Here is a 20,420-nt window from a genome sequence, read left to right as displayed (position 1 = left end):
GGAATGTTAACATTACAAAGATGTATCTATCAGGTGAAACTTGGAGCCATATGGTAGCCACGTAACTTTTATTTTATTTTTTTAAAGATTTTATTTATTTATTTGACAGAGAGAGGGAATGAGCAGTGGGGAGGGGCAGAGGGGGAGAGAGAGAGAGAGAGGGAGAAGCAAACTCCCTGCTGAGCAGGAAGCCCGATGTGGGTCTCAATCCCAGGACCTGGAGATCATGACCTGAGCAGAAGGCAGACGCTTAACCAACTGAGCCACCCAGGCGTCCCTCCACCTACTTTTAAAGTAGTACTTGGACATGTGTGTAATACTTTATGATTTACAAAGCATTTCCCATATCATTATCATTTTAGTAGATGGTTAGTACTAATTATTTTATTTTTATTTTTTAACATTTCACTTATTTGTCAGAAAGAGAGCAAGCACAAGCAGGGGGAGTGGCAGGCAGAGGTAGAAGTAGGCTCCCCACTGAGCAAGGAGCCCGACATGGGACTCAATCCCAGGACCCTGGGATCATGTACTGATCCAAAGGCAGACCCTTAACAAATTGAGTCACCCAGGTGTCCCTAGTACTAATTATTTGAACATTTGATTTTGCCTAAACTGATTATTTCTTTTTTTCTTTAAAAAAATTTTTTTTTTTTTAAGATTTTATTTATTTATTTGAGAGAGAGAGAATGAGAGATAGAGAGCATGAGAAGGAGGAAGGTCAGAGGGAGAAGCAGACTCCCTGCTGAGCAGGGAGCCCGATGCGGGACTCGATCCCGAGACTCCAGGATCATGACCTGAGCCGAAGGCAGTCGCTTAACCAACTGAGCCACCCAGGTGCCCTCTTTTTTTTCTTTTAAAGATTTTATTTATTTATTTGAAGAGAGAGACACAGCGAGAGAGGGAACACAAGCAGGGGGAGTGGGAGAGGGAGAAGCAGGCTTCCCGCAGAGCAGGGAGCCAGATGCGGGGCTCGATCCCAGGACCCTGGGATCACGACCTGAGCCGAAGGCAGATACTTAACGACTGAGCCACCCAGGCACCCCTAAACTGATTATTTCTGGATATCTTGGTCATAGACCAAATTTTGAAAGTTCCTAAAAATGCTGTTCAAATGTAAATATACAGACATCCCACCCATAGATTTTTTTCAGTAAAATACACAGACTGCTTACATATTGATGTTTATAAATATTGGTATGTAATTATTTGTACTGTTGTATTAAAAAAACACTAACTGGCATTGGGGATAGTTCCCATAATTCCTTCTAGTAACTTGAATAGGGGTAAAAAGTAGTAAACAAAAAAAGGCAGAGGGGCACCTGGGTGGCTCAGTTGTTAAGCGTACACTCTTAAAGTGTGTTGTAATTGATGGTAACATTTTCATTGCAAATACTTACCTGTCCTTAGAGAGTGTATACATTTGATGAAAGTGCTCTTCATATGAATGTGCATGAGCACACACAGATGGTCTTGGTCTTAAGAGTAATCAGCTATAAAAGAAACTCTTCCCATGACAGGTGAAGTTAAAGAGCCCAGAGAAGAGAAGTGATTGGCCCAAGGTCATACATCTCATTCATGACAGAGTTGGAGCTAGAACCCAAGGAACTCCAGTGCATTTCCACTCATCACTCTGTGGGTGATTTCAGGAGCCCTTGAGGAATTCAGATGCTTCCTCATCTACCTAATTGATTCCAAGAAGGAGGCTTTTGACTTTCTGAAGAATCAGAGATTCATACCTTTCATTTTATCACTGCTTAGTGTAGTCCAAGTAGCTCAAGCTTTAAGCCAGGTGGACTTGGGTTTAAAATCTAGCACTGACACTCAGAGCTGCCATACTGTGCAACTCCAGCAGGTACCATCACAGGTAGCTCATGTGAATAGGGCTGAGATTAACAAGAGGCATGGGATGGGTTAGTCTTATACATACCTTAATAATTTTTTAGGCATAGTATCAGATGCTGCTTTTTGATTTTGATGGCTGATGTGATTAGACTTTTTCCACACTAAGGACCATGTGTAAAGAGCCATTCTAGACAGGAACATACATGTGCTTTAATAAGTATCAAAAATGAACATAATCAAAATCATCCATTATTTGGGAGCTCTGGTAATGGTTACAAGAGCTAGAGCAGGGGCTCCTATCTTCTGTCACTCTGCTTTGGGAAGTCCTGGCCCTACACTCCTCCTCCCATGCAAGGTCCTGGTTGAAGGCCTGACCACCTCTGTGAAATGATGATAAACTAATGAACCTTTGAGAAGTTACCAAAGGGGAAGAGGTTGTAGGTTATGGCCTCTGTCATCACCCAGAGGGCAGGAATGAGTACAGAAGAGCTACTCTGTACACAAGAACATCCCTATTCCAGCTTTACTCTCCATTTATTTGTGGGATTGGTGAGAACTTACTAGGATTCTAGAATTTTTTGGATTGTCCCTCAGTTTATAAAACCTCTGTGATCTGAATCTGGGTCTCAGAGACTAGGAATCAGTGGGAGAGACTGAATTTTACTTTTGTAGTTTTTATGGTCTACTGAGCAAATTAATACCATCATTAAATTGCTAGTTTCTTCCAAATTAAGAAAATGAATTATTTTAAAAATAATTTTAGAAGAACCCATTTACATATGGACAGGATAATTATATTATAACACAATCTTGTATTTAAATTGGGGCTTGTATTATTTAAGTTGGTAGTCTAATTTAGTGGGTGTCTGTGGTTGGTTATTAAAACAGCCTGCAGTGATTCACACACGCATGTTCCACAACCCCTTTGTAATGTGATGTTGTTCTTCCCATCAAGAAATGGAGTCTCCTCTACCTCCTTGAATCGGGGCTGGGTTTGTGACCTGCTTTGACTGATAGGATGTGATTGAAGTGATCTGCAGTGCTAAACCTAGGTATTACAGCTTCTGTATAGCTAGAGGGGGAGCTGATCTGTTAGGTAAAGAAATATGGGCTATCCTGCTGGAGAGAGGCCACATGGAGCAGCCTCAGCCAACAGCCAGCCCCCGGGCTCCAGATGGTGAGTAAGGCAGTCTTGAATCTTACAGTCCCAGCAGAGACACTGCTCTTCTGAGTCCCACCCAGATTCTTGGCCTACAGATTTGTGAGTCTCTCAGTATGTGGATGCAAAGTCATGGGGCTGAATGAGACCATGTGGTGCGTGGGTACTGTCAATAGATAAGAGATCCCTGAGTCTCTCACACAATAAAATGGTGGTTGTTTTAAGCCAGTAAGTATGTATGCAGCAATAGATAATCACAATCTAGCTGTTAATCAGAATCATCATAGGAGCTTTCCTAAAAAATGGATTCCTGGGTCCCATCTCCAGAGAGGTTCTGAATTGGAAGGTCTGCTGGGGAGGGAGTCATCCCAAGCCTCTGTAATTTCCCCCTGTGCAACTGTCATTTGGAAAAACTATAAATCAATAGAGAAGTTGAAGGAACAGCACAGCAAACACCTAACCAAACTTCTATATTTACTGATTGTTAATTTTACCATATTTGTTTTATCCATCAATTAGTCAGTTTGTCTATCTTATGCATCTTTTTTCTAAAATCATTTGAAACTAAATTAGAGATGTCATGTTATTTCATTTTTAAATACCTGACTGTTTATTGCCTAGGGAAAGAACGTTTTCTTACATGACATTACCATTCTCATATCTGAGGCAATTAATATTGATTCAACAATGTCATTTAATATATACTCTATATTCAAATTTCATAAATATGGAAATGTCCTTTACAGTTTTTTTTTTTTTTTTAAATTAAATGCCTACTCCTTTAAAAGAAACCCCACTTTTTACGTTCTGGATCACATCTCTTGCCTTTAAGGCTTCTTTTTCTTGCATCATCAATTTCTGCCTCTTTACAGAATTACTATCAGCACATAAATTCATGCTGTGTCATCACCTTTCCCTTAACTTCACATGTCCCCAATCCCCAACTCGTCTAGGGCCCCATCTCCTGGCTACCTTTTACAACAAAATTTAAATCCTAAAAGTTGCTGACACTGGCTGTTTATACTTCATTATGTCTCATTCTCTTCTCAAAACAGTCCTGGTCTTTGGCCCTCTCAACTCCGTAGAAGCTCTGGTTTTAAGGTCACCAATGATCTTTTTTTCCAATCCAGGGGTCATGTCTATAACCTCATATTCCTTGACTTTTCAGATCTTTTTCCATACCTGACCACTCCCTCCTCAAAAGTTGTCTGTCGCTTTGGCTTTTGTGTCAGCATGTTTTCCTGGTTTCCCTTCTATCTCTGTGGCTGGGGCTTCTTGCTCTTTTGCTGAACTTGGTCACCCTTTCTGACTGACCTCTCGGTGTGGGAGAGTCTCAGGGATCTTTTATCTATTGATAGTACTTCCCCTTACCCCCCATGTGATCTCATTCAGCCCCTTGACTTTGCATCTACATCCTGAGAGACTCCCAAATTCATATCCAGCCCTGACCTCTCCTGTGAGTTCGGGCCCCCAAAACCAACTGCTTCCTTGATATGTCTAACTTAAATGTTCCTCCACCTTGTTTTTGCCTCTAAGTCTTTGCCATCTTGGTTGCTTTAACCACCCAGTTTCTAAAGCCAAAGCCTAGGAGTAAGTTAATCACCCTGCACAGCCACCCTGTTAGCAAGACCTGTCAACTCCACCTCAATGGGGCCATATAAAAGGGACCCTGAGAGTGCCTGACTTTTCTCACCTACTGCCTTTGTGGTCCAAGTCCCCATCACCTCCAGCGTAGATCACTTCAAGATCCTTTAAGCTGGCCTCTCTGATTTCTTTTTACTCCCTAATCTATTTTCCTGATGATTTTTTTTTTTTGTCATTCTTCTGCTTAAAAGATGTAAATTTTTCCATTACACTTAAATTCCAAACTCTTTATCGGCCTATATATCCTATGTGATCTGGCTGTGCATAGCTATCTCTGCGATTGCATCTTTATTTTTCTTCAGGTTTTTATTTAAATTCTAGTTCGTTAATGTAGAGTGTAATACTAGTTTCAGGTGTACAACTAGTGATTCAACACTTGCATATGACACCCAGTGCTCATCACAAGTACACTCCTTAATCCCCAGGAGACTGCATCTTGCTAACCACGCTGTAGCTGTGTTGGCCTTCTCTTTGCTCCGTAAACCTGCCCTGTTTTATTTTCTTTATGAGACTTATATATCCTAATAGTAATTGCTCATTTGTTGACTGTGTTCCACTTACCATCCTCTTTAAATTTACTGAGTTGTATTCTTTTATGATTTGTTCATTGTTGTCTCCAATATGTAGAATAGTACCTGGCACTTACCTGGTAGTAAATAACTGTTGAAATAATGAATTGGTGAATGATGGCAACATTAGAAATCTGGGATTCGTCCTACACTCCTGTCATGCTCTTGCTTTCTAATCAGTAGCCAAGTGCTGTAAATTTTGTATTCTTGATTTTCCTGAAATCCCTCCCTTTTCCCCACTCCACCATTGCTGCCTTGGCTTATGTTATCAGCACCCAAAAGGTGTCTAAACCTCTGCTCAAAGAGTGACTCCTGGATACAACTTTTTCTTTTTCTATAGTAAGAACTAGTCCCTCCTTCAGCCATAGGACTTCTAAGGCTTTATCACACTTAACTTTTACTGTGTTTATCTACTTTTACTATATTGCAATTCCTCTCAAGGCAGGGGCTACATCTTTCTGTTTTTTTCTTTTTTCACACCTAGCAGAGTTCCTGGCATATAATAGATGTTCAGTAAATGTTTGAAAGAAGAGTGACTGAATACAAATGTAGGAGGTTGGCTCAGTGGGGCCATATAAAAACAGCTACAGCAAAACACAAACCAAAATTTAGATGTTGAACTTTAGAATTTAAAATACATTTTAAAATAAAGTATTTATTAAAATTAAATAATGATTGATAAACTTGTTTTTGTGATTCCTGTGCTTTCTGTTCCACTATCTTTAGTTCTAGCTCTTAATGTTTTTTTGTGTTATAATTTTATACATAAAAATCTGTTATCCCTACATTTTTCTTATAGAGAATAACTTAGGGCAAAGAACCCCATGATATACTCAAGTTTCAGAAAATCTTTTTTTTTTTTTTTTGCCCTTTGTATCTTTTGGTGTCTTTTAAATATGCTTCACATATCTAGAACAATTTAGGAAAACGATGAATAAAACTATTCACATATCCTAGGACCCTAATCTAACCTTAGGTGGTTTGAATTTCATTCTTATTTTTGCTACAATACTCACTCCATGTGTATCTTTTGTGTTTCTAAATATTGAAATCAGAAATGTCTGTGTCCATACTGGTTAAGGAAATATGGGAAGCTGTAACTTTATAGTATTTCCAGACAATGAATATACAGTATATTTTGCATGTAATTTTTATCTCCTTCCATCAAGTATAACAATATGTTGAATTTGCCATGGGCCTTTAAAGCTTCGATGTTGTGAACAGCTCTGCATGAAATTTTAAAGAGATTGGACCTTTCATCTTCACAGCAGCGGGGCACCACACTATAGGAACAAGAAAGGGAGAGAGAGAGACAGAACATTTCTGAAGCAATAGCAAAAAAATAACAGCAGAAGCAATTATTTCATCAAAGGTTGATTTTTTTTTTATTCCCTATTTTTTTTTTTTTTTTTTCAAATTTCTTAGCTGGAGATTGTCTGCCTTGTTGCCTTTGTCTCCTGGTGTATGTTTAATTTGCAGGTTTTACATGGTCAAAATGGGGAAAATTTCATAGATGAAAAGATGTTTATTTTAGAAGGTGATGTTATTGATAATAGCATTTAAATGCCTTTGCAAGGGATCTGCGTGTTAGGCGTGATGCAAAGAACTAAATGTGGCATTACCTAGAGTTCTTAGTCCATTTATCTCCTTGGGGATGTGAATGATGCAGATGTATGTTCTTTCCTACTTTGCTTTCTCCTGTTTCTCTCGTAAACATTAGCACAAACTTTGACGACTCAGGGAGTGTAAGAGAATTTTCTCTCTTCATTTCTGTGGCTAGATTAGGCATGCTTTCTTCTTATTCTGGGGTGGGCCTAGGCACTCCTAGTTATGGTGTCAGTGTGTCAGTACCAGTTCTCGGGGCGTGGAACATCATTGTGCTGTCAGTGAGGGTAACCAAATGTGGACCACCATCTTCTTTACTGTGATCTTGAGAAATTATCACGGTGAAATGCCTGGGCTTCCCCCGGGGCAGGATCCAAATCCCTCACTCAAATGAAGCTCCAGAAAGCTGCGTTTTTGGAGTTGGGAGGATCATGTCTCCCTCCAGGTATTAAACTTGGTATTTTCTCTGTTCTGCTACTGATTTGACTTTAGTCTCAGATGACCTGCTCAAACTCCTTTCTCCATTTTCTTTCTCTTCTCGAGGATGTTGAGAGGACTAAATATTTGCCTGGGCTTGGAGGTCTTTGGAGGAAACCCCTTTCTGCCATATTAGTTTCCTGTTGGTGTTTTAATAAATGACTACTAACTTAGTGGCTTAAAAAAACCCCATAAATTTATATTCTGAGAGTTCTGGGGGGTCAGAAGTCTGAAATGAGTCTTATGGGGCTTATAGTGTTGGCAGGGCTGTGTTCCTTCTGGTGGCTTTTGGGGAGATCTTTTTCCTTTTGTTTTCCAGCTTATAGAGACTCTGTATTCCTTGGCTCATGGCCCCTTCCTCCATCTTCAAAGCACATCACTGTAATGTCTCCTTCCATCATCCTATTTCATTCTGGAGATTTTTAACTTAATCGCATCTGTCAAATCGCCCATTACCAAGTAAGGTAACGTATTCACAGGTTCTGGGGGTCAGGACATGGATGTTTTGAGGAGGGGGATTGTTCAGCCTACCCCCTCCAACATTATACCATATAAAATTTTTGTTATCCTCATCTGGCTTCTTTCCATTTGTGAATGCACAGTTCATTTCATCTTCAACTGCAACAACTATGAACTGTTGCACAAGAGAGAGAAGTTTAGTTCTCCTTGCCAGAGTTTCTCCTAAGTGTCAAAACAGTGATCAGCTTCAGGAAGGTAAACTTCTTTCAGGGGTGGCTCCATAGGTAATTGGGAATGTCCTCTCATTTTTAAGAAGACTGTGGAGTCTGATGAAGCAGAATTTTAGGGTCCATTGCTCTAGGTTCACCCAATGCAGAGAGGTACAAAATAGATTAGAATCCCAGCTCTTCTAAACTTCCTGAGTGGGTAGAAAAACTGCTGAGATTTACTAAATATCTCTAGTCATTTTTTGGGCAATCCCCTCTCTGACCAACTATTGATTGTTTCAGGAATATCTCTCCCTTCTTTGTCAAACAGTCACTGCATCCTCTGGGCTCCTGTAGCACTTGATGCGTACTTCTATTGTAACCCTATTCATTGTAATTATTTGTCTTTGTTTCTGAACAAATGGATTTGTTTAAGAGTAGGAATCCTGCCTTGTTATCTACCTTCTATTTCTTTCAATATTTCTGCCACTGTTCTTGGCACAGAATAAGCTCTTAGCAGATATTTTTCTGCACGAGTGAATTACTAAATAACCCTATGGAGTGAGGCCCAAACATAAGAAAATCACAAAATCTCCTTTAGTCCCCCAGCTTTCCCTTGTTTACGCTCCTTATTTCATGCTTGTTGCATGCCTTCCCTCTGTTGGACTGCTTTCTCTTCTCCAAACCACTTTCTATTTCATCTTCAAATCTTTGTTCCCACTGTGATAATATAAGTGACAATTGAGGAGACTTACTCTGTACTAGCCTCAATACAAAGCACTTGACAGACATTTAATCCTCATGTACCCATATGTGATTGTCATTTTACTTACATCAGTTGAGATGCTTAGAGAGGTTATGTAATTCCTGAGACCACACAGCTACTAAGGAGTAGCTCTGGGGTTTGAACTCAGTGGCTCAGCTCCAGAGCCCATTTTGAGAACTACCTCTGCCTCCTGATAGGGGTTTCCATTCAAAAGGAATTGCTTAGTATTTCCAAAAAGCTCTTCATTCCCTTTGTGCCCATCATACTGCCTAAAAAATGTACATCTATTTAGCATTGAAGTTTGGAGTGAGGGTTTTAGTTAGGAGGGCTTCTCTACAGTTATAAGTCAGACTCTTCAGCGAATACTGGGATAGAGCCGCTCCGGAGAACTCCTTGGAATCCATTTGCCAACCACATATCTCAATCAACCATAGTCATGAATGCCTGAAAATTGATTTCCAAGGAAGCCATAGTCATTACTTGACTAAACTGCATCTGCCATTCTCTCCTCCTATGTCACTGGTGTTCAAATTTTTTGTGTAAAACAGTGGAACCCATTCTTCTTCTTCAAAAACAAAATCTCATGTAGGCCAAAAAAATATGTAAAACAGATAAAAGTGTCCATGAATTTTCTATCAGTGTGTTCCGCCACAATTGTTTCATAAATCCATTCTTTAAGCTTGAGGACACGGTACTCTTTGCTGCCACTTCTTTCTCTCACTCTACTTGCCCCAGTTTTTTATGTATTATCTCTGGGTCTGTGGGAGAACCTGGGAGAATCCAGTTGACCTACGTTTGTGATAGATTTGTGATATATATTCTTCATCAATGCCTTGTGTGAATTCAGAGCAGGCCTGAATCAGCAAAAGATGGTGGAAATATACCATAGAGGTTCCAAATCGGGGGAAATTGGCTCACTGTGGACCCATGGAGGAACTGTTGGTTTTTTAAGGAGGTCTCCTGAGGTGATATTACCTTAGTGAATCTATAGTCTAGGCCCTGGCCTTTATCCTGACAGGCTGAAAAAACTGATTTCTTGTGTAAATTTTGCGGCCTAGTTGGCCTGCTACTTGAACCAAATAGATCCTTGGATCAGAGTCATTGCTGCTCTGGAAGTATTTGAAAATGCACCATTATCACCTTTGCTGGTCTGAAACCCTTTGTTCTTTGCTTCCATGGCTAAGAATGCTTTTTTTAATTGATGCATTTTATCCTTGGCTATATTGATACATACAGCAAGGATACAGTTAAGTATTGCTGACCCAGAGGCCTTTCTGTCCCTGTTAGAGGAGAGAGCATATGTTAGTTAAGAAAATAGGTGTGGAATTAAACAGAGCTGGGTTCAAAATCCTGGCACTGCCTCGGATAAGCTGTGACCCTTGCTAATTTCGTTAGCCTCTCTAAACTCATTTGCCTTCAATAAATTAAAAACACAAAGGGTTGGGGTGCCTGGGTGTCAGTTAAGCGTCTGCCTTCAGCTCAGGTCATGATCTCAGAGTCCTGGGATTGAGCGCCGCCTCAGGCTACCCGCTCAGCAGGGAGTCTGCTTCTCCCCCTGTCCCTCACCCCACTCGTGCTCTCTCTCAAGTAAATAAATAAAATCTTTGAAAACAAAACAAAACAAAAAGCGAGGGGTTGTGAAGATTAACTGAGATACAGTGTGTGAAAGTCCTTGGTGCTTGGAATGGGAGATCACTTGGTGAATATAACTGCTAACTTTGTTAGTATTTCAGGTGGCCTCTCTTCTCTCCTCTGATCCAGTTTGTATTGATGTTCATGTTTAACTTTCAAAGGCTCATCTTGTTTCTCTTAATTTCAGATTCCAGGAGGTTGCCCTGTGTGGTTCCGAGAGGCGAAACACTGGGTCTCCAGTGCAGCTAACTGCCCATTATCTCCTCTGACATTGAGGCAGTCATGTTACGAGGGCACCCAGTGCTAGCTTCTGCTCCCATCTGTGTGCAATGCCGATTACTCCACTGCTTTGAACCAGGGTGAAAGTGGAGGCTTCCTGCATGAAGGCACAGCTCTTTCTCTGGCTCCTTATGTGACTCCCATCTATGCTCTGCCCCTTTCTGCTGCTGAGGTATGTGTACTATAAACACATTATACACCAGTCACATAAATCAGTGCTTCTGGGAAATTCAGTTGATACAGAAGAAAGTAGTGGTCTTCCTCCACTCTCATAACCACACTAATAGTGGCTTTTTTAATGCATATCATTCTAGCCTTCTTTCTATGCATTTATGTACTTATTGTTTTTAAAAAATGGTATTATATATTTCTTGGGCAACCTTCCCTTTAAACTTAAAATTTCTTAATCTTATCATGTCAGTGCATAGAACTGTATCAGATTCTCCTAAATTTTTGTGTACTTTCCATAGATGGATGAATCAATATTTAGCTTAAGAGTATTGATGATGATTTGGCTTTCCAGTTTTTTAATACTAAAAAGGTTTCAGTGAATATTTTTGGTTCAAAAAGCATGTGCCCCATTAACATTTTGATAGATATGGCCCAAGTGTACTCCTAAAACCTACTCTAACACTTTATACTCCTATCAGGAATGTGTAAGAAGGCTTATTTCCCTATATAGTCACCAATACTGGATCTTATTTAATTTTATTAATTTTTGATGATTTGATGGATAAACATTTCCTTATTTTAATTTATATTTCCTGATTATGAGATTAAGCATTTTTTCACAGGTTTTATTTTTCCTTTGTACTTCTGAATATGCCAATTTATATCTTTTTCTCAGTTTTATTTTAGATTGTTTATCTTTTTCTGTTGCTTTATGGGAGCTCTTTGTATATTAGGAATTTTAGCTCTTGGTTAAATACATCGTAACTGTTTTCTCTAGTTGTGTTGTTTTTTTTTTTTTTTTAAAGATTTTATTTTATTTATTTGACAGAGAGAGACACAGCGAGAGAGGGGAACACAAGCAGGGGGCAGTGAGAGAGGGAGAAGCAGGCTTCCCGCCGAGCAGGGAGCCCGATGTGGGGCTCGATCCCAGGACCCTGGGATCATGACCTCAGCCGAAGGCAGACGCTTAACGACTGAGCCACCCAGGCGCCCCTCTAGTTGTGGTCTTAATTATGTTTTTGTATCTTTTGCTATATGTAGAAGTATTAAATTTTAACTAGTTTCTGTTTTCTTACTATGAAATTTGTTATATTTGTAAAATAATGTGGAAGTTTAAAAATTACTCAATCTTTTTTGTGGTGAAATAGGCTAATAATACTGACATGTTACAGATAAGGATACAGATAGCTTATGGAATTTAAAGGTCTTGCAAACTTAAGCTATTTTCAAATCAAACCAAGTATTTATTTAATACCTATATTGGAAAATACAAAATAAATGTAAAACATGGTTTCTGCCTTCAGGGCATTTGTATGAGAATCACAAGTATTTAGATATACTTTAGAAAGTCATACTGGGCATTATTTAGCTAATTGCTAAATTTTGTTAAAGAAAAAAATGGTATCGAAAGGAACTAGGTCGGGGCGGTGGGGGGCGCCTGGTTGGCTTAGTTGGTTAAGTATCTGCCTTCAGCTCAGGTCCTGGGATTGAACCCCCAAGCCCTACATCAGGCTCTCTGCTCGGCAGGGAGTCTACTCTGTCTCCTTCTCCCTCTGCCCCTGCTCATGCTCACTCTCTCTTTCAGATAAAGAAATAAAATCTTAAAAAAAAAAAAAAAAAAAGGAACTAGGTCAGCGCAACTGGGTGGCTCAGTCGCTTAAGTGTCCAACTCTTGATTTCAGCTTAGGTTATGATCTCAGGGTTGTGAGATCGAGCCCTGCATTGGGCTCTGCACTCAGCAGGAAGTTTGCTTCTGTCCCTCTCCCTCAGCCCTCCCTGTGCTCTCACCCTCTGTCTTTCTCTCTCCCAAGTAAATAAATAAATCTTAAAACAAAACAAAACTAGGTAAACAGAGTATGTACACTAGTACCTGGTAAAGACTATAGACATAGTGGGAAACTTGAATTGGAGCGTAGAGTCTGAGAAGATTTAGTTAAGAGGTTATAGGACCTTTATGAGTTATATATTTATGAATTACAACCCCCAAACTTAGTGGCTTAAAAAATACCTATTTATTTAAGCTCATAATATTGCTGGTTGACAGTGTTGATTGGGTTAAACTGGGCACTTCCTCTGGTGTAGGATAAGCTTGGCTAATCCTGGCTGGGCTGGCTTATGCATGTATAGTCAGCTGATAGATTGCCTGGGCTTACTGGTTTGTAATGGCCACATCTGGGACAGCCAGGATGACTGGGGCTGTTTGCCACACGGGCTCTCAATCTCTAACAGGCTAGCTTGGGTCTGTTCCCATGGTAGGTACAGTTTGAGGATGGAAGCTGCCAGGCCTTTTGAGGCCTAGGCTCAGGATTGCTATATTGCCATTTTTGTGCATTTTATGGGCCCAAGCTACAAGACCACTCCAGATTCAAGGGGTCGAAAAATATGCTGTACCTCTTGATATGGGAGGTGCTAAAATATTGTGGCCATTTTTGCAGTCTACCACAGACCTCCAACTGTTCGATGAGTGATTCAATCCTTGGAATTATGTGTGATGATCACCCTTAAAATCTGTCTGACAGGGTCATCTAGAAATACAAATAGCAATAGAGTCGAAGTCTGAATACGAATGACTTTTTTTTCCCCTTGGCCAAACTTGTGTTGGCTTTTTAGGGAAACTTACTTTCATCTTGTTTTAAATGGAATGATGAGAAATAGTGATAACCTAGTTTTCTAGACTGACCACGATGATCTATGATAATTTTGTCCCCTGATACCCTTTGTAAAAAAACCATACTGGTCGTGTGAAGGAGATGCGGTATTTAGTTCAGCAATGAATGCTATGATCATAAATACAAAGCATTAACTAAAAAAGCTACACATGACATTTCTCTAATTTAAAAGAACCAGTTTCTAGTCTTGAGTTCTGGTAGTCATCTCTGTTTTCAAATTAGTTGACTTTCCAATTTCTGGTTTAAAAGATTGGTATAATTGCTCTTACTTTGGTCTTGTAGAAACAGTTCTAGAAGTTAGATCAATTCTTGTGTTAACTATTTGGAGGTAAGGGAAGTGGCCAGTAAGTCCTTTCTCTAAGCTTCTCTCCATTCTCGTGATAATGGTAGCTACTTGGTTCAGGCATAGCCAAATTCAACTGCTGGTTCATGTCTTAGTTGATAAAAGAATAGTCTCTGCCAGACCTTTTTTTTTTTTTAAAGATTTTATTTATTTATTTGACAGAGAGAGAGAGACAGGAGAGAGGGAACACAAGTAGGGGGAGTGGGAGAGGAAGAAGCAGGCTTCCTGCCAAGCAGGAAGCCCGATGCGGGGCTCGATCCCAGGACCCTGGGATCATGACCTGAGTCGAAGGCAGCCGCTTAACCGACTGAGCCACCCAGGTGCCCTCTGCCAAACCTTTAACTCAGAATGAAGCATGAGTGATATCAGAGTGTAACCTAAAATACTGTATATAAAGATGGTACTTTAAAAAGACTTAAGGAGGGCGCCTGGGTGGCTCAGTTGGTTAGGCGACTGCCTTCGGCTCAGGTCATGATCCTGGAGTCCCAGGATCAAGTCCCGCATCGGGCTCCCTGCTCGGCAGGGAGTCTGCTTCTCCCTCTGACCCTCCCCCCCTCTCATGTGCTCTCTCTCTCTCTCTCTCAAATAAATAAATAAAATTTAAAAAAAAATTAAATAAATAAAAAGACTTAAGGTTATTTTCCATCATTTGTAATTCTTCCTTTCTTAAGGAGCAGAAACACCTTGAGATTTCTATATATTCACACAAAAAAGCCCAATTTCCCTCTGATACTTATGCATGTACAAAATGATGCTAGTTAAAATAAATATGCTGATCAGTAGAGGAATGGTGTATCATGGAGTTGTCCATGAATGCTAGAGCCAGAATCTTGTTTGAATTAAAAAGGTATTTGCTAAATTAAGGTGCCCTACAGAGATGTATAAGGCTAGAGCTTTCAACAGTCCATACTATCTTTATTGAGAGACATATTTATATCTTCCAGACTAGCAATTAATCACTCAGTAGGGTTTTTCTTTGGGGGGATGTTGTGTGCTCGTAGAGAATCTTTTTGTACTTCCAGGAACCACAAAGCATGGGCACAATTAAAATGCTGATTTAATTTATTATATTGAGGCATGGAACAAGAATGTTTAAATAATGTTGACAGGGCCAGAATTTCAGAAACACCTTTTTAAAAATAGAAAACAAATGCCTACCCCCTAAATTAAATTATATTAATAACATGTTTCTGTAAGTTGCTTGGAAGCAAAATAAAGCTCTTGACATTAATTAAAATTTGAAGATGTATCATTTATTGTTAATGTGCAGTCTTTGTTAGGGGAAATACATTTCAACAGGATCTATTTGTGAAAATTAAATGGGGGAAAATTGCCTATTGAGCAAATGTCGCTTAATAAGGCTGCTTTTCTTAGAAATGTGAATTCTTAAGTAACTAAAATGTTTTAATATGCCAATAATGTTTCTATTTTTGATCCTCTCAAATTGTCTTTGTTACTTGAATTGAGATATTTCCACACAGAATTCTATTGTCAGGGGGCTTCTAAACTCTAAAAACTAGGATGGCTTTCATATATTTTGGGGTGTTGGGTAACATGTATTTGCAAAGAAAACTTCATCTGAAATCACTGTGGTTAGGTTCTTGGACCTCCTCCAAATACCTCAGCAGGACCAGAAGCCAAAGGGTCCCATTAGCAGCCTCTAACTAGCTCTCCTCTAATGAATGCTGTGTTATATGTCTTGAAATGAGGCTATGCTGGTTTCATACAAACTAGAAGGTGCCATGAGATAAAGGGATAGTTGTTTGTCCTGCTGTACCATGGCAAGGGGGAGCTAATAGAGTTGCTTCTGTGCAGACCTCATGTGCAGGTAGTATTCTGAAAAGCGACACATCCCCACTGTTGTGGGGGAAGGTGGTTTCTTGTCCTTGTTTAAGTTTTGTTTTCTTCTGGCATTGGGACAGAAACATTTGACTTGGGCTTTCAAAGTTGATATCAAATAAAACTCTTAGATGATGTTCAAATGATGTGTTCTTCAGTGAGTGAAATAAACCATAAATGATAAATGTTGTTCCTTACCACATTTCTGCCATTTTTGTGGACCTTGATATTGCAATTACAGAGTGGGAATTAACCCCTTGATCTTGATAATTCTTTTTTTTAAGATTTTATTTATTTCAGAGAGGGAGAAAGAGCAAGCGTGAGTGGGGGGAGGGGAGAGGGAGAAGCAGACTCCCTGTTGAGCAGGGAGCTTGATGCTGGGCTTGATCCCAGGACCCTGGGATCTGACCCGAGCCGAAGGCAGATGCTTAACCGACTGAGCCACCTAGGCACCCCTGGTCTTGATAATTCTGATGATAGTAGCACAAATTGGATGGAAGAAATGGAGTAGTTTGTCTAAGTGTGTTCTCCCACTGGTTAAAATTCAAGCAGTCACAATGAAGTTAATATTTATTTTATTAACACTGAGGTGGTGTGAATTTTTTTCTGGGAAATGTTCCTATTTTTGTGGAAAAACTCCTTGACTTAGGTACTAAATAACAAACCATTGTTGACATTTATTTTTCCTCCTCCCTTTACTTGTCCCCCACATCTATTTAATCACCAATTCCTGTGGCTTCTACTCTTTAATATATAAATGTTATGGTCCTCACCCCTCCTCCCCAACAGGCTCCCAAACTGCCATCACTGCAAATATTGATTTGTTTATCTGTCTGCCCTACTAGGCTGTAAACTATTTGAGGACATGAATCACGTTTTATTTGACTTGGCCACAGTGTCTGGCACATACTAAGTAATCTGTATATATTTGATATATAAATGAAGGCTTTTATGTAAACAATTCAGTCTTTCTCAACTGGGGATGGGGGTGACTTTGGCCACCCACTCCCCAAAAAAGGACATTTGGCAATGTCTATAGAGACATTTCTGATACAACTGTGGGGGGTGTGTGTGTGTACGTTCTCCTGGCATCTGGTGGGTAGAGACCAGACATGTTGCTGAATGTCCCACAATGTACATTATTGCAACAAAGAATTATCAGGCCCAAAATGTCAATGCCAAGGTTGAGAGATCCTGTTGTAATTTTTCAAAATCTGTCTCTCAAGTAGATGTACGTGTAGTAGGAGTTTATCCAGATACAAGAAAACACAATTGGAGAGACTAAATTACTATTCCAAGTCCACCCAGCTTAAGATAATAGTGATAGTAACCGGAAGTGAACCTCAGGTCCAGGTGTCCACATCTAGATAATAATCAATATATAATTTCAATTATTTAGATGATTATTATGATTTTTAGCTTTAATTACCTGAACAATTGCCTTAGATTTCAGCCTTGAAAATCTGACCATGTTCTACTTGACAGTAATAATCAAAATTAAGGCAGGAACTATTTGGGTGCTCATTTGGAAGTTATCTCTCATGGAGATTCCTTTAGATCTTGTAAAAAGTACTTGAATTTCTGGGCGCCTGGGTGGCTCCATCGGTTCAGCATGGGGCTCTTGATTTCAGCTTGGGTCATGATCTCCTGGTCGTGAGACTGAGCCCCATGTCGGGCTCCACGCTGGGTGTAAAGCCTGCTTAAGATTCTCTCTCTCCCTGTCCCTCTGCCCCACACCCCCCTCTCTAAAAACAAAGAAAAAACAGAAATAAAACCAAAATACTTGATTTCCTAGGGTTATATCTTCCCACAGAGACTGAATTTCTTTAGCAAAGTGACTCAATTCATACATGGATCTTAATATAGTCCTGAAAGATTAGCAATATTAAATATTTTTATACTACTAAAATTAAGATGTGGAATATCTTAACTGGCAATTAGGTATTTTGAGCTAATGCCTGATTATTTTCCGAAATATGTAGTACCTATATACATTCTATGATTGCATTGAACACAGCTGCTTCGAGTGCCTGAATCTGTGTATCACCTGAGTTGGAGGTTTGGGGTAAAACTATGGTGGGCCAGTACCCAGACGACTGTATATTGTTTAGCCATTGCCTCCCTAGAAATAGCAGAGACAGAATATGAAGGATGCAGATGGGAACGACTGAAGTGGTCAAGGGGAAAAATAGTTGATTTAAACAAGAGACAAAAGTTCTGGTGTGCAAGGGTGTTTCCAGTGTACAAGAATTTGAGAGAGAAACAAAGATATTTAAGACATAGTCTCTCTCCTTAAAGAGTACTGAATTAGTAGATGAGATTATGTATGTATCAAAATTAGCAAGTCAAGACAGCCATAAGGGTCAAATGAATAGTAATAGCAGGCAATATGGAAAATGAGAAGTATTTCATATTGGTTAAGTCTGGGAAGGAATTAACCAGTAAAAGATAAACACGTATTACTTGGCATCTCTGCAAGTTAGAAATTTAAGCTTTGAACATTGGTTAAAATAATATTTCATAGTAAATTATTCTAGATAATGTTTTCTTTTTTATATTGACAAAATAAAACTCTTCTCTGAAATTTCTGTCCACATCTTCTTGATAACTAGATGCTATTCAAAAAGTATTGTTATGGAAAGATTTTATTTACCATTTACAATTTTTTTTTATTCTACTAGTTCCTGATATTTGCAGGAGCTGAATTTTTCTGCATTCCTTAGGGCTCTGTGCCACATGGCAAGAGAATTATAAGCACTTTCTATATAAAATTCCTTAAAGCCACTTGAAGTAGAATTTAAAGAATATTGAGAAGACAATAAAAGATGTGTATATTCATCCTGCCTTTGAATGTCATCCTTGACTTTGCATGTAAACTGTGGTTCCCTCAAGGTTGGGATGGGTGGCTATTCAAGAACTGCTGAGTCAAAATAATGAAAAGTTAGTCTTTTTCTAATTAATTATTTTTGTGAGGGAGAGAGAGAGAGAGTGGCGGGGGGGCTGGCAGAGGGAGGGAGAGAGGGAAAGAGAGCATCTTAAGTAGGCTCTACACCCAGTGCCGAGCCAGATGTGGGGCTCGATCACATGACCCTGAGATCATGGCCTGAACCCAAATCAAGAGTCCGATGCCCAACGAACAGATCGACCCAGGCACCCTGATGAAAAGTTAGTCTTAAAGGCAGATTCAGGTATACATTTTCAAAATGATGAAAGAATACCCTTAGTACAAAATTACACTTCAGATTGTAGTAGAGAGGAAAGTGTTTGAAAGTGTTAATTGACAGTACTTCTGCTTTGTCTTTTAAAATCCAAATTAAATAAATTAGAATTAGGTTGAATTCTAATTATTCTGTGTTGACCAATAATTGGCAGTTTCATGGTTCAACATAGCAATGGCTAAATATGCTGGAAATATAGAACACTCCAATTTTGAAATTGGGAATTGAAGAAAGTTTATGAACACATTAACAAAAAACATTATGAATACATTAACAAGAACATTAGATTTATGGAAAAAATGTGTCCCACCCAAGAATATCAACCTTTATGAAGGTTGGACTGAAGGCAGTTATAATAAAGCAATTTAAATAGTTAAATTGTCCATCTGATTCATGGCAGAGTATGATGATATTTCATGTAAAAATTGTAAAATTAAGAAATTTCAGGTAACTTGGTGATTTCATTCCCCAAATCTTTTTAAAAAAATCATTCAATCCAGCTTATTTCAAGTTGTGCATTTAGCAGGAATGTTTGAACATATTATTCAAAAAAGCAAAATTAAACAGACCTTGAGGTGATTTTATTTTACATGGAGATATTATACAAATACTTTTTTAGCTTATGAAATATGGCAGCTGCAAGGATTAATTTTAAATTTCAGTCAAACATGTCTAAATTGTAAATAGTAGAAACTGTGGTTTCCAGATCATTTGAAATCATTTATTTGGCTGAATAGAGCAATGCACTATCTCCCTTTAAGTAGAACTGGTGTCAGGCATAAGTGTGAAGTAGCCAAAAGTTTTTTTCCATTTTATTCCAGACTTTTTACATTGTGTAGTATCCACATATGCCAAAACCTATTTTCAGAAAAAGATCTTTACTCATTCACAGCAGAGTAAAATGTCAGAGGTTTACTTTGTGACTACTTGCTGAAAAAGATGGTGAGGAGACTAGAAGGTATATTGCAAAAACTTCACAGAAGTTGAAGGTACCATGATTGCTTGGTGTATGGAAAGGAAGATGAGGGGTGGGCATGAATAGGAAACTTAAAAGGCTGCTGTGAGGTAATGTACATCAAGGGTGGCACAGAACATGCTACCTAATACAATGTGATAAGCACAGATAATGAAAACTGTAATTGTAATAATGAGGGAGAGGCTTTCAGTGTATGGCTCCCCAAATAAGAAGAGTAGATAAGTGGAAGATCCTAAGAAGGCAGATTACAGTCTCAAAGGAAAAAACTACTTCAGGGCTTTGCAAAAGTGAAATGAGCAACCCAAAAGAGAACTTGCTAATCATTGGAGTGGTTGTATATAATCCAGATCTGTCACTCCCAAATCTGGTCACACACCAGAAAACCTGGGGGAGAGGCTTGTCAAAAGTACTTTAGTGGTTGTGATTTAGTAGGTCTGGCTGGGGTTCGGAATCTGTATTTTTCTCAGCACCTGAGGTCCTGATGTAGCTGGTCCATGAACATTTGGATATGACTGATCTCAGTGACCACTTGATGAGACCATCATGCAGCAAAGTCGGTTAAGCTT

At 39.2% G+C, this 20,420-nt stretch overlaps 1 long non-coding RNA gene across 1 annotated transcript in view; it reads left to right on the top strand.

Annotated features, from left to right (window-relative positions):
* The window catches only part of LOC118023609, a 167,199-nt gene that overhangs the window by 65,680 nt on the left and 81,099 nt on the right, over positions 1 to 20,420 (top strand). The window contains exon 2 of the long non-coding RNA XR_004682853.1: positions 10,547 to 10,810. This is a non-coding gene — a long non-coding RNA (uncharacterized LOC118023609). The remainder of the gene's footprint in view (positions 1 to 10,546; positions 10,811 to 20,420) is intronic.

The sequence above is a fragment of the Mirounga leonina genome, unplaced genomic scaffold, assembly GCF_011800145.1.
Source record: "Mirounga leonina isolate KUSES-001 unplaced genomic scaffold, KU_Mleo_1.0 Mir_180, whole genome shotgun sequence".
NCBI lineage: Eukaryota > Metazoa > Chordata > Mammalia > Carnivora > Phocidae > Mirounga > Mirounga leonina.
The sequence above is the reverse complement of the archived record's forward strand: the minus strand, read 5'-3'. Positions and strand labels throughout refer to the sequence as shown.